Here is a 16,084-nt window from a genome sequence, read left to right on the forward strand (position 1 = left end):
GACAAATAAAATGCTGCATTTATCACAGTGAAAAATGTGAAGGTACCAGTCTCACTCAAAGAATATGCTCATATCTTTCCAACAGATTCTCTTCAGTTTTTACTGAATCTCACATAAAATAATATGAATAACATTTGTATTAAATATACATATACCATATAGTATTAGTTACTTTAATGCTGATGATTGAATGTTTGTCTTTGATTTTCATATGTAGTGTGTGGCATATTTTTACGAGTAGTAAATGTATAAAATCCATATAATGAGTAAACATATATTAATGCTTGATATTGGTTTGAAATATAAAAATCAGCTTTGCAGAGAAAATAAAGAGTAAAACTAAAAAAAAAACCTGTGATAGGCAAGCATTGCAACTATGGCAGCTGAGAATGCAATTCTTGGCATTGCTGTAGAAGAAATCTCAGAGCTAGATGGCATATTTTTGAATATGTTTTTGAACAGTCATAATACAATTCATGTTACAGTCTCTACCTTGAACCATTAAACATTTTGATTAAATGACGCTTTTTGTATTTTATGAGTTCATCATAAAATACACAAAGATTCTTCTAATATCCATGAATTGATGCAAACACAAACCAGCCGCTGCCACATTTAGAGAACTTTGGAATCCATAGTGTTTTGAGAATGAATGCGTTTCTGCTCAAAGTCACAGTAGTCATCATAGTCAATAGTTGTTGATATCTACGAGTTTATGGAAACAGCAGAGAGTCTCCATGAATTTAACAATATATAGCTCCATAAATCCAATAGTCTGACACTTCTTAAAGAATTAACAGCAGAATGAAGCTGCAAAAAATGTGCAGATGTATTAACAAGATAAACTCCACAGCAGCTGTAGGTGACAAAAACAGGAAAAACATAAGGAAACACAGTGGCAGTGGTCATCATCAGTCGGGGATTTTGTTGCTTATCTCTGCTACATGTCCTCCACTATAACTGTTTTTTTTAAACCTCTTTCAGTGTTTTTAGAGAGGGGGGAGGGTTCAACACAATTTATTTTAGAGTAAATGAAAAGTGAAGGGCAATGGCACATAAGAGGCTGCACTGCTATAAAAGCACTTGATGCTATGTGGAAAAAATATTTTTACAGGATGAAAGTTGGTGGATAAACATGCACATCACACTCCTGGTTCAAAGGTTTATATATATAGGAAATACATCATATTAATTATAATTGAAAGTATTTCTCCATGGAGCAATATTATTGATTTTGTTTTTCATAAGCCTGCCAGACATTTTGACTTTTTTTTTGATAGCTGAAATGGCCGTGAGAAAAGATTTATATAAAATAAGATTCCTACAATTGGGTCTTTATATTTTACTCCCACATGGTCAGTTGATTTCTGAATACCACTGCTAAAAGAAAGACAATTAAGTGGTTGAGAGTAGAGGATGGAAATTAAAACAGGGAACTAGCAATAGGCTGATCAGTATTCAAGTGTAGAGCAAAATCTATAAATAGTGTAATGTCATACCCAGAGGATGGACCATCACTAATGTATCACTAACAGAAATGTAGGCTTGCTTACAGTAAGACTGACATCGTAAAAAAAGTGAAACTGCCCAATTATTCCTCTTAAAAAAGTTGACTTTTGCCACTATCATTTAATAAATGCACACAGGAACAGTGACAGAAGTCAGACATTTTATAAAATAAAGTACAAATCGAATGAAAAAATACAGTTAATGTCACAAATTCAATATTATGTGCTACTTAAACTAAAATGATCAAATGTAAGAGTACACACAGAATAAAAAAGTCCCTTGTGTCTGATAATTACAATTAAGTATTAGGGCCACGCTGAAGAAAAACAAATTAGTCTAAGTTTTACTGGAATAGAGTAATAAATTAAGGCTACAGGCCATGTTAGGGAATATCACAATATCCGTCAGATAAAATGAAGACTGTGGGGGATCTTGTAAAGTTATACTATAATACTTGTTTCAAGAAGAATGTAATACTTAATATTTTGGAGCAGCTGTACCAAATTACCATAAGTATCGGGACTTTGAAAAGATTGTGTAAGAAACTGGGTCTATTCTAAAGAAAGACCCAGAGAAATTGTCCATTTTGGGGAAGAGGAAATGTTTGGAAGTAGTCGACTGTGAGGCATCCGTGTGATGTCCAAAGTGGTGTCATCACAATGACATTGGATCAAGATTTAGGATCCATAAGGAGTAAAACTCCTTGCTGCAAGTTTTTGTTCTTTATTCTTTTAAATTGTGACATATTACTCAAAAAGCTGACATCTAGAATAAGAGCACCACCCTGGTAGGTGGGATTAGAGAGCTCCCCGCCTTTATAAGGACAGGTGTGTGCATTTCCTGCCTCTTTGTCTGAGTTTGGGTCGTTGTGTGGCTGCAGTGTTTGTGCAGCTAAGGGCGACATGGAGAGAAAGATGGGTTTTGTTTGTTCTGCTCAAATCTAATGAGGTCTCTTGTACATCAATTTGTTGTGTGGCAGTGTCCTGATCCAGACTGAGGAATTCTCCGCAGCCCCATGCTGAAGAGCTCGGCTATGCATAGTTTTGTTTTATTTTATTACATTTTCAACATATCACTAATAATAAATTGACTCTTTAGGAAAATATGCAGTTTTCGCCTGTCCCCTGTTTGAGCCACAGTACAGAGCCAGTCATCCAGTGTCGCTCTAACATAGGGTTTCATCTTGAGCAAGGTAACTTAACGGGTAGAGGAATGTAGAAGGGTTATTTTCTCCAATGTATTTTTGTTGCCAGTTGATTACCTCACCTCTTGTCTCCTCTTAATGCAGATTAAATGCCAGACTGTTGCTTTGTCTGTACCAGAGCTGCCTTGTCAACAGCGTCTGCTGAGTTTTATATTCTGGTCCAAATTCTAATTATCACATGTTCTTGATGGACTGCTAGATATTTTACCACTGTATTGAATGCTTTCATATATTTGAGACCCTGAACCAACTGATTCTCACTGTACTTTTTTTTAATGAGTACAATGAACATTGTGGGATGCACACCATCTTGCGTGCAGTGTGGTGTGTCTGAAGGGTGGTGGTCTCTTGAACAGTGTAGGCTTGGTTGTCTGAGCATTGTACGTTGCAGTGGTAGAGATCAGTGTGCATATGTGGTGGTTTTTATGCGTTCTTCCCTCTGAGTATTCTGCCTGCATAATTGCCCATTAATTTACTTTTGTTTCCCAGAGGTCTATAGCTTTGCTATTTTAGCCTTTTATAATTATATAGTGAATTAAAAGTTATTTACTTGTAGTTATTTTATCATCTTTATTTATCAGGTCCTCTGTCAACAGACATCCCATTTTTTGAATGAACATTGTGAACTGAATGCACGTCTCCTGCTCTTCTCCTTAACTGAATTTGATTGTGTGTCCACACTCAGCTCATTGGGGTCTATTACGACCCATAGACTGATAAAGAGACATGTCTCACACAATATTGATGCATAATGATAAGGTAGCTTTTTCTAAAATAGAAAGGTCACAACATGAATTGCAGAGGTCATATCGATCAATGTCAGGAAAAGAGGGAAAAAAAGCTAAGTTGCACAGGGCTCTCTAAAGAATCTTGATATTGATATTTTGGATAAAGTCTTAAATCTGAAAACCTTATTATAAAAAATAAATTCCCAATGAATTGTTGTGGAGTAGAAGTGTAAAGTAGCATAAAACGTAAATACTCAAGTATAGTAAAAGTACCTAAAAATTGTACAAATACTACACTACTTAAGAAACTGCAATACCATCATCTGGAGCAGAGTGTGAAAACCATTTACTCCCTTGGCCAGCCTTCAGAAATGTAACACTGACAGTGTGATCTGATGTTGTGCGTGTTCGCACGTCAATGATGTCTCTTGCTTTGCTGAAAACATCCCCAGCGGGTGAAAGCTTCCCTCCTTAGAAAACAGCCAGATGTTGTTTTTTTTTCTTCAGTGAGGCTGATCGGTTGCCAGCGAGAGTGCGGCTATACATGTCACTGATTGACATGATTCTGTGAAGCTCGATCACGTCTGGCCGCAAAAATCTTTATCTATAAATGTCATCAGTAATTTTATTTAAGTAAACGAAGTGGTTTGTTAATTATCATATTACAGTAGGGGCTGGGTTTTATTCTGTGTGTGCAATTGCTTTCAGTTTCAAAATCCACTGCTTGTATAAATGGGCAAAGAAGCTTGCTGCACCAGACTCTTGGTTCATACAGGCTGTACGCCACTGGTCTTTTAAAGCTCCATGTTATGACATCCTGGTTACATGGATGTGCTTTTTTCTTCAGTATGGGTTATTTTGTCTTCAGCACTATGTGGTGCCAAACATTTATCTTGAGGACACATCTCATCTGAAATGCTTATCACAGCAAGAGCTTACAAGTATGTTTTGTTTCCTGTGTAATAACCTTCAGTACAACTTGTGAAGCTGTGCCTCCAGTACATGCTCTAGGCCAGTATTGACATGCATGTATGCTTCACTCAATTTGAGCTTGCATATAAAAAAGTCTGATTAATGCCACAAGGTCAGTGCATTTTATTTTAAATTCCTTAACCTGCTCATGCACAGCAGATATGAATGTTTCATGAACATACATATGTAGAGGACTGATATTAATGAGTGCGAACATTCGGGTGTAAGGGGACTGTTGGGGCCAAAGCAGAGCTATTCACCATCTTAGTTAGAATCTTGTCATCTTGACTTGAAGTATCTCATCATGACCAAGTGGTTTTGTTCTGATTGAAGGTGAAGTATCTTTACCTCAAGAAAAAAAACTTTGCTTGCGCGAGATAATGAACCCAGAGTCCAAGATCTCACAGGCTAACGGGAACCAACAAGCAATTAATGAATTTTATTTTCTTGAATTTGAGCTTTACTTTACTGATTTATCAGAGAAGACTCCTCTAGGACCTCAGCCTAAGGACAAAGAATGGGAAGAATGCAGAGAATTGAGTGAATGAAAGCGAGATGGACTGTCAAAGAAGGAAAAACATTTGTAAATGGATTCAAATCTTTTAGATTCATCGTCACAGCTATCTTATTTTCTCATTCACTTGGGGCAGGATCTTGAAATGTTTTGATAGATCACTAGTAGTTTGATGATGACAGACTAGAAAATGCAAAAAAAATGGACAAGGTAGCAGGATTTTTTCAGCAGACCAGATTAGTTTTCTCAAGTAAATTGGTCGACTTAGAGTGGAAGTCCGAGTAAGAAGTTCTATTATTGTGCTTGGAGCTAAAGGATTCATTATAGTGTTTAACATGAGAAAAATTCTTTGCTTCCTTATTAGGTTTTATCACTACAGCCGCCCTGAATGCAAATCACAACAGCAAATAAGAGAAACACAACCACAAAAAAGAAAACACACAAACAAAATACAAATCACTGAGACAGTACATCAATTCAACCATTGCCAAGTCGTCGACAGCAGGTACTGCTGTGTGTGTGTGTTGTGTTTCGCACTTCAGGGCTACAGTTTATCAATGTTGAATGCAACATAGATAACAGATTGAAGGCATTGACTTCGTGGGCTTATCAAGCAGTTTCTGTGCAATCATACTCACAGCATTGTGCGTATGTTAAAATACACATGAGTCTGGCTGTTGTTCGAGGCAATCAGTGACAATTAATGTGGGTACATGCAAGTCCAATACATGTGGGTGGCCATGTGATGTTTACATGTGTGTTATTAGAGAGACAGAGAGAGAGAGAGAGAGAGAGGCCCACTGTTGTGATTACAACAGTGGGCCGGACTGGGCTTTATGGGGGGATGGGTCTTAAAAGGACAGGAGCGAAAACCTACAGTCTATGGCTAAAACTAAGCATCTCAGACAGAGGCTGAAAAGAAGAGCTGCAGCAATGGAAATTGGAAACTGATGTGTTTTCTGTACATTAGAGAATGTAAATCTGTTCCAGTAAAAACCCAAAATTAAATTAATGAAGTTCATATGGTCTCAGATTTGTGAGAAATATTTTGTCAAGAAATCAAATCTTGTTGAAATCTTCAATCTTCCATCATACCTGCGCCTTTTTTCTTGTGTTTCTACAATTTTGCTTAATTTCTGTAATAGTATTATATCTGCTTTTGTTCACGACAATCACTTTGATAGCATCATTCTGGCTGCAGCAGGCAACTGTGAACTACCTGCAAACACCAGAAGGTCAGCAGACAGTCAGTGAGAGCTTGTGGACACAGTGGATCATTTGGAAGCTTAAGAGCCTGATATTTCTCTCAGGAGGTGGTAGACACCACAGACAAGAGCCAAATGTTACCTTTGATATTTGCGAAATAATTTATACATCAAATAGATATTTTTATAGTGCTGAGATGAACATAGTCTTGTTGAAGGATGACTCATATCTGACTCATATATGAAATATTCAGCAAACAAAATGCCTTTTAAAGGTCTTCTGAAACTGAAATTATTTGTCTGAATGGAGCGAACCCTGCGAACTAGTTCAGGCAGCCAACTTGAGCTGCGCTGCTCCAATCATGTGATACACATCATGTGACACACCTCATGTGACACACCTCATTCTCCACAATCATCTATTATACACACTCACCTTATTAGGCAGCCTATTTAAGCAGAGAGAAATTTCCCATCAACCCCTTTGCTTGCACTGCTGCTGCAGTATTGCTACCAGTTGCTTCAGCCCCTCCACCAAGGGTTACAAGTATTTGCTCGTCACTCCCATCATATCTGTGCAATCATATTGGAGGAGTGATTGAGTCGGAGCCGAGACGCCAAACACAAACTACTTCTTCTACTTCTATTACCGCAATAAAACGGTTGAACATGAGTTGTCTGACTGAAATAAGTTTGTTCTCTAAAGTTAGTGATTAGATAGGCAGCCAATAATTACCTCTCAATCATCTTATCTGATTTTTCACTGCTTATCTTTGCAAACGTCATTGTTCACATTGAAGCTCAAAGCAAAATGTAGTTTTGACAATACTTTTCTCATAAAATACATTTCTGTCATTTTTTTTCCTGTGAATGATCAGTAATCAATGTAATATCACTGGCCGTGTTGTGATATGAATCAGGTACCTGTATTTCTTCAAATTTGAACAAGACAATGACTGAGCATGGTTGTAAATACTGTGTACATCTGAGGCATGTTACCTCAACATTGCCCTTATGAAACCACATTTCAGTTCACTAGATCCAGATTTTTATTTGGACCTGCACCAAATTTCCCACAATCATAAGTATATCATATATGTTTATATCATTAACCAATATCCATGAATTATTCCTTGAGAGATCAATGAAAATATTGAAAACACCCTATTTTACAATGTAAAAGAAAGTGAAAGAAAAATCCTTAAACCACAAACTGTTCCACATCCACATCAAAATTAAATTGTGTTTAGTCAAAATTGGGTATTTTTCTTAATGCCAACAAAAAAGCAAAAAAGCCAAAACAATGAAATTGGCTGTTGACGGTGCAGCTAAAGCTTGATGTCGATGTAATATGTTCTTCCCTGACACGTACAACATCCAGGTATGTTTCATGGTAGTCCGAGTAGTTTTGTGTAATGCTGCTCACTAACAGACAAACAAACAAACAAACAAACAAACGTGTTTGGTTGTCTCTAAAACTTTTGTTTGTAGAGAAAAAGGTAGAGAGAATAGACAAAATGGGGAACACAGAGGGAACTCCTGTGAACATCAATAGCTGAATCTGAATTCACTCCCTCATTCACTACTCTACAAAGTCTTTTATTCCAGTGCTTCCCAAAGTGGAGGCCTGAAGGATGTGTTGTTCATTTACGTATTCTATAGAATATTTTGAATATAATTTGACTTCACAACAAAACAAAGCAACACAAAAGATCACAGAAGTGTTTATGAATATAATTAAGATAATGAAATATCATCACTTATATATTCTTAAAACGCACAATGCGAACAGACCTTAGAGTCGATAGTTAATTTGGGTTCCTGATGAAGACCTGCAGCTGTCTGTCTGCCTTTATGTTCAAAGAATAAATAAATAATTCAGTTTTATTTGAAGATGGGGCGGCTCTGTTGTTTTTCCCATCACGGTCTGCATTATTCAACATTCATTAACACTTATGGATGGGTGTTAATTGTTCTTCTAGTCTGCCTCACTATAGAGCACCATGCAGCGCTCCCCTCCTCCTCTGTAAAGCAACGTTTACATTAAATGCACTTTTATATAACATTTTAAAATATATCAAAAGTAAACAATAGAAAAAAAAAAAAGTTGAAATCACCACTTTATGTGATCTTTCATCTTACTGCTGAGGCCCCTCATATTCTTTGCTGCCTCTGGCCCTGCCCCCTGTTAACTGGCTCTCTCCCTGGATCGGTCCCTTCTACCTCTCTCAATGACCCTGAACAGTCTGTCTCCTAGAATAGAAATAAGGTGTTTTCCATATTCGTAACGACACATTTCAACACAACAACAAGACTCTTTACATTTCACTAGTCTAATTACGCTTTTACATCATAACTGAGAGCCAAAGACTACAATCAACATTACCCCCAGTCTGGATGTCTTTGGACTGTGGGGGGAAGCTGGAGTACCACACAGATCCATTCAGCTGAACCCTTGCTTCTTCTTGCTGTGTGCTGACAGTGCTATCCACTGTACCACCCCATTGCGGTTCTCATATGAGTTTTGTATTTCTGTCCTGCCGTTGCCTGAGGTTAACTATTCGTCCCTCCCTGCTGCATTTTGGGGTGGTTCACTGCTCATGCTATTGAAGCATCAACTGATTGATGGAACAAACAGGTTCAGTGCACCTTACACTCACTTTTCATGTTTTTGATCAATCCTCAGTATTTGATTGCTTTGACATAACTGGTGCTGTGGTCGTTCTAAACCTGCTGTGGATCTTTAGTCTTATTCATTACAGCTGGAAACTCATTCAGAGCTTTAGTGATGAATTCAACAAAACATAGTTTAAATGCAGTTTGTATGAATGCATTTGTATTCATTGTTAATTGTTTTCTTTTGCCAACATCCTCTATAGAACATTTTAAGATCAAATTTTTGTAAAAATAAATAAAAAATAAAGTTTTAAAACAGTAATCAATCACCTCATTGGACATCAACCTTCTTAGCCAGCAGATGTAGAAGAGGGAATACCAAAACATTAATAAGTGTTTGATTGTTACAACAATTTGCCATTTAGCTGTGACTCAGCTGATACAAAATAAAAAGTTATGTTCTAGCAGGTTGAGGTAGAAAGTTTGTCCGTCGCCCACATGGTGCTTCTTTATGTAACTGTGACTTCAGTTAGAAGCAAACAGAAACAGGTTGGTCTGCCAGGCTGCTCACATAACCAGCATGTATAGAGTGAAGAGAAACAGAAATGTCAAAAAGTGCATCAATTAAGAGAGAAGTGGTGTGAAACTGCCTTAAGCTGCACACAGCAAACAGAAGAACTCTGTACTAAACTAGAAGAGTGCAAAGCTTTGCCAAGACCCAACGATCCTATGAAATTCAAACAAGCTGCACCAAACTCCACCTGATTTCTTTCATGAAGATCCATAAATCATTTCCTGGGAAAACAGTGAAAATGAAAAGTGAAATTGATCTGAAATCTTTTCAGTAGTTTTTGTGTTATCTTGCTTACAAACAAACAAATAAACCAGCCAACAAAGAAACTGAGAGAGGAGGCAGCTAGGCTATTAACACATGCATCGTAAGTGGTGATGTATTGTAGTGGCCACTGGGCCTATAGCACACTTGTCTCGAGTCAGTCTGAGCTGTCAATCATGAGGTTTCACCCCTTCTTTTTACAGCATCAAACAACTAATTGACCTAAACACTGGAACATAAATCACTGTGATAAGACCTTCTACTAACTGACAGAGACCAACTTTGAGAAAAGTTTATTTGATGTGTTCTTCTTACCTATACTGCAGACAGCCACCAGGTGGCGATCAAGATGTTTCGGCTTCACTTTTGAAGATGTGGCAACTCTGCTTTAAGTTAAGCATGTGATTCACAGTGTTCACCACGGCAGACCTATTGCCGCTGCAGATTGATTCAGTTTAAGGGCCACTGAGAATAGGAAAGAAATCAGACTCATGATTTTAATCACATGATCATAAATCTTTTTGCAGCTAACTCAAAGTATATTTGGAATAACAGATAAAACTTTAAAGCAGTGAATGGGCTAAAATAATTAAAAGTCAGACACACTTGGTACGTTAACATTTTCTAATGAACTAGAATTTATTTTTATATTTGTACCCTGCACATTTCAAGTAAAGATGAATATGGGGACTTAATGGGGACTGGTATGTCATTATTTAGAGCGTCCATGCACTCATCCTTTCTTTCATTCATTCATTGGGTTGTTTGTGCATGCATGTTGTAACTCTAATGCTTCTTCCACTTGCTCGTCCTCCACACTCATTTGTTCCCTCTTTGACACATTTCTACCCAAGGTTGAGTGGCAAGATTACATGCTTTTAAGGAGACATATTGGATGTGTTACTGGCAGCTATAGCACTGTGACTGCGTGTGATTGGCATCTTCCAAAATATCCACTGACTGCTTTGTTCAGTTGTATGTCCCATCCATCTGCGACAATAACATGTCCTGCCCTCTCCTCTTCCTCTTTGAAGCCAAGATGGTGACCACTGAGTGTCCATCATTTTACTCTCAACGCTATGAATATACTGCACCACATATGACCGTGCTTGGCTGTTTGAATTGAAGAATGTATATGAAGATGAGGCATCTCCACTTCATCACACTCTGCAGATCTAAAGCCAAAATATCCTGGATACAAACACTACCATCTTGCACATCTGGAGCAAGACGGATGGAGGCACAGTAACAAGGTCCCACTCACAAACACACGACCAATCATGAGACATCTCATCTGGAGCATGATTTCTTATTGAGGTATCTTTAGTTTTGTTTTTAGTCCTGCCAGTCACTTCTTACTTCTTACATAAATCTCCATGGTAACTGATGCGGAGCTGAACCTGTTCCTGAGCAGGGTACGTTGGAGATGAGGCTCATTTATGCTTCATGTACAAAAAGAGATATGTCAATTGCAAACGATGTAACCAACACTGCTCAATACTTTTATCTGTCCTGTTTTGGGCTAAAGTGTTTGCTGTTGTAAAAGAACAAATAGAGCACTATGTGCAACGTTCATGGCCTGTTTACGTTGTCGGTTGCTATGTTGCTAGGAGGCAAAATTATTATTATAAACAGCAGTGGTCCAACTTACGCAAAGTCTCACCCTTTTTATATACTGTCTATGGTCTCACCTCAACAAATTCCATCATTGTTGAAATTTCTTCGTCTATTAACTTTCAGAAGACTGCACTCAAATGTGAACAAAGTGAATGTAGATTACAGACAGAAGGCTCGGTCTGATTCTATATGTATACATATACAACGTTAAGCATAAATGAGCCTAAACGACTGACCAATCAGATGTCTGGAAAACCAAACTCATTCATCAATAGGATTCTGACAGAAACTTGAGAGTTTACAGCAAAGTGACTGATAATACAGAGTAATAGATATTTTAACAGATAAACAAATTGTTTTGCACTTCCAGGCTTTCCATGTCCACTCTCCACTGCAGCTTAGAGACTCTGTGCTGATGGAAATGAAAACCAAACCCCCCCCGATGTATTTATTAGAGAAATAATTCACACACTGATGAATATTTCCCATAACCGTGATTGAACATTTCAGTCTGATTGACCTCATTAGACATTAATTACTTCTCTCCTCCACTCTGCCTCCAGAAACAGTATTAGCCTACTTAGGCCTCTGCTCATAATAGTTTGTTCATCATCCAACAAGAAGACAGAAATACTCTTTTTCTTTTGTTACTCGTTTTTTTTCCTACACCTCTAAGCCGGTTTTAGAAACCCTGGGACTTACTCTGAATGGTCAAAGCTGTGGAGTATGTGTATGAGGAGATAAAAGCTCCTCATCAATGGAACGCAGATGACATGTCATCATGGCAACCTAGGAAAAAAATACTCAAGCCACCATCTTTTTTATACAGGTGCAACGAAACAGGCGTAATTCTTGGCAGCAACTAAGGATGAAATATAAAAAATATAAGGTATGAAAGGTAAGGTCTAATTTCATAACAAGCCATTGTCATGTACTGTATAGCCTATATATAGCTAATTAATAAAATTATTCTGCCATCACAATACTGCAATCGTCTATTTGAAAATGACAAAAATGCCTTTTTCACTTGAGTCTCCAAATTTGTGTTTGCTGGATTTGCTCAAATTGACGAGGTGGAGGTCTAACAACACCAGCACCAGCACTCAGAGGCCGAAGACATGGCCCTCAGTTAAAGCAGTGGTTTCTCTGCACCCTAAATGGACTGAAATAGATAGTATTAGTTCACGTAACTGATATAAGTATTTTTATCCATCCCACATCATAAGCTATTTCAAATTGACCTGGATTTATATTTTTGAAATAATTTCATGCGGCCTGCACACTACTGTAGAAACATAAAGTACAATATATAGATTCCACGTTTAACCAGTTACTAAAGGTGTGATCTGTCTGGTGGAGGCTTCTGCCATTATAAATTAGTAAGTATGTTTATACGTTTTTTTTAAAGTGATGTGTGATAGAGAGAGTACTGCACATAGATGCACTTTGTAAATGGGTGAATGGGAAAACTGCACTGTAGAGTTTTGAGTGGTCTAGTAAAGCTCTGTATCAATACAAAGCATTTTTCATTATGAAGACATGTTGATGTCCTTATCACATGATTATGTCTTATTGGAGTTTACACAGCATTTTGTGACATCACATATGGCAACCAAGTGGTATGGAATGTTCTTTTACCAACTGATGCAAACATCAGAGTAGTTACGAAGTAATGTCTTATTGAGAATAAAATGAGTCATTAAAACTAAGTAGACCTGGCTCTGTGAACTTCATTTCTGCTGTTCCTGTAGGCAAATCCGAAAATCTAATTTAGAGATGAAACACATCAGGCTGCAAATGAAACGAGCACAAATAGAAATGGGCAAGGTGCCATGGGTGGATTATTCGGTTTGTCTGAGCCTAAGCAAGACACTGGAGAAATGATGACTCAGATGAGTGTAGCAATTTCCCTCCGGGGATGAATAAAGTAATCTATCTATCTATATTGTGTCTTTGGCTGAAAATGACACATCATGTTTTATCATATAACCACCAAGGAGGTTATATTCTGTTTGTCCATCTGACTGACTCTGTCAGCAGGATTACAAAAAAACTACTAAACCAATATCCTTGAACCTAGGCGGGAGGGCGGGCCATGTTAGAACTTGGTGGCACATGGTGGCACTGTGAAAGAAAAGTCAGCCTAGGTCTGTGATTCATTGTTTTGGAGACTGTGTTCATATTTAATCCTTCAGGACCAATGTGGTGGACTGATGAGGCCGTTTCCTAGAGCGAGGCTGTTAGCTTGGACAGGCTCTGCCATTATGTTGCTTTTCCTATAGATTAATTATTTTAAACTGTTGGGCGAGTTTTGAAGTTCTGTGCTTTGTGAGATCTGTTTTTAATCCTGGTCAAACAAGCTGGAGGACTGCATTCATTGTGTGACGGCATTAAGCCGCAGGACAGTATTTGTTTTGGCTTGTGTCTGCTTCCTTCTTTCAGGGACTTCCTGATTGTCTGGTCTCCCCACCTCACTGAAGAATTGGCCTCAGCTGTTTAGAGACTGCTGCACACTGGAGGATTTTCAAAGTTATTTTAAAAATTCCACAGACATTTTTTCATTGTGAGAACGCACACACTATACGATCCACTTGAGACACGGCACCGCACACTTCATGTTTAAACAATTGGCAATTCAAGAGACCTGGGGACTCACAGAACCTCTAGCAATCAAACTGTTACATCGAAAAAAGGTTCCTTGTCAGCTCGCGTTCATAAGCTATACTCTGGGTTTCTGCTCATTTGCCCAAAAGCTTTTCTTTATTTACTGCATGAGTCTTCCTAATTTTACGATTCAGACACCACACACAACTTTTGGCCAGAAAATCTGTTCAGATGAGCCTTAATTCAATAAAGGCCCAGCGATCATCAGACAGACTGACCCAGACCTGAAATTATCCCCTAGTGTGCAGCAGACATGAGATGGGTGTTTTCAAGGTGGCGCTCTCCTGGAAGACTGGTCCCCACAGGCTGTCAGCCTGGTTTTATTTGGTTTGTTTTGTATTCTTCATATCCAGCACTCACACTTGATTACTGAATTATGATTGGGTTTGCAAGTGATTAATTATCCTTCATAAATTTCTAGTTTACTTTAATGGCCGCTGTGTGGATGTCCCTCCTCGGTTATGAGCATACAAATTATTCAACTGAGCTCCATGAAAAAATTAGGCCAAAACCAATAGGAAGGTCGTCCTTAGGCACAGATTGTATTCATCCCATTTGAATTATAATCATTAGATTTTATGCCGAAAACAGCCAAACTAATGAAGATATCTAACTGTTTGTCCTGCATATAAAAAACAATTATTATTGTGTTTTTACAGTGTTTTTTTTTTTCCAGATGAAAATTTGATTAGAGTTACAAGTAGTAATACAGTAGTAAAAGTATAAGTACTTTGTCCCTACATCAGACTAGACATCTGCTGCACAAATAAAATAATAATAAATAATAAAAAATAAAATCCTTGCTGGGCATCAAGGATACTTTTCTGGGATTCAAGACTAATAACTTTTATTTTTTGACAAAGTTCTCGAAGAAAATGTTCGTGTATGATGCCAACTCTTTCTCTATAGTAGAATAGTACTTGTGCCTCAGGCATAGGTCTGGGTTTTAAATCTTAAGGTTTGAATACACGACACCATATAGTGCAAAACATCAGACGGAACATTTATCTGATCCGTATATCTGATCTGATCCACTCGAAGCCACGCTGCGTTTTGCTTCGCCACAGGAAACAAATTATTTATTGACGCCCTCGCTCACACAGATTGGAAGTAAACGGGAGGCAAAGGTTTGCCTCTACTGCATTTGCAAATGTGTGACTGGGCCGTTATACTTTCAATCATAATTTCATGCTGCTCTCAGTTGATGTCATGCCACCCACGACAGATTCCTGCCAAAAGTGTAAAATTTGAAAAAAATGACTATCTAAAAGTGAAAAGAAAATCTCAAAGTTAAAAATAAAAAATAAGATCTGAATCTGAAAAAATAAAATCTGCAACTGAAATAAAATATTAATTATACATTTTATATTTTACATTTTATATAAAATAATTACAGAATTTCAAATTATGTTTACATTAACAAAACGTTTTGAATTAATATTTTGTTTAAATTCTCTACTTTTTTTTTTTTCCAAAGTTCACTTTCAGTTTCAGAATTTTGTTTTTCAAATTAACAAAACTATTGATATTATTTAGGCTCCATAGTTCTAAAGAATCTAAAGAAAGAAATGTCTTTCAGAGCTGTGTCCCTGCTCATAAATTGTTCTCTTTTTTAAAGAGAAAATAAGGCACAACAATTTGTTTGCTAGTAATCAACATAAAGAATTTTAGTCGTGGATTTATCAGCTAGGGCTGGAGTGATGGAGGTGGTGGCTCGGAGAGGATTGAGAGTTGAAATCCCTAGCATTCTCCTGGTGTGAAGGCTGATGCACGCCATAAAGGTATTCAGGGAAGCTTTCAGCTCTGCAGAGACAGAACAGTGAGTCTCACCCTCCACACATGGCTCGTATTATTTTTGCCATGTGTGTGATCACGGGAAGATTTCATCCTGAAGACATCGATTGTAAGAACTCCAGCAGAGATTATTCTGAACAGCTGTGTATATATGTCTCTGTCTGTCTCTCTCGCCAATCACAAAATAATGTCTTACAGTCTTAGAGATGGATCAGAAACAGGTTCCTCTTTTATGGCAAATGATTACTTCCCCATAACCAGTAGAGGAGTTTGCGTTTCTATTTTTTCCCAAGTGATGTTCAACGTCAAGAACTAACCAGAAACTGAGAATCTCTGTCTGTCTTGTGTTGCATCTTGCACAATATGAATGAAAAGAATCTTACACAAATATTCAATATACGTTATAACATTGCGCAGAAAAACTGC

Source organism: Paralichthys olivaceus, chromosome 8 (genome assembly GCF_024713975.1).
Source record: "Paralichthys olivaceus isolate ysfri-2021 chromosome 8, ASM2471397v2, whole genome shotgun sequence".
In the NCBI taxonomy this organism is placed as follows: Eukaryota; Metazoa; Chordata; class Actinopteri; order Pleuronectiformes; family Paralichthyidae; genus Paralichthys; species Paralichthys olivaceus.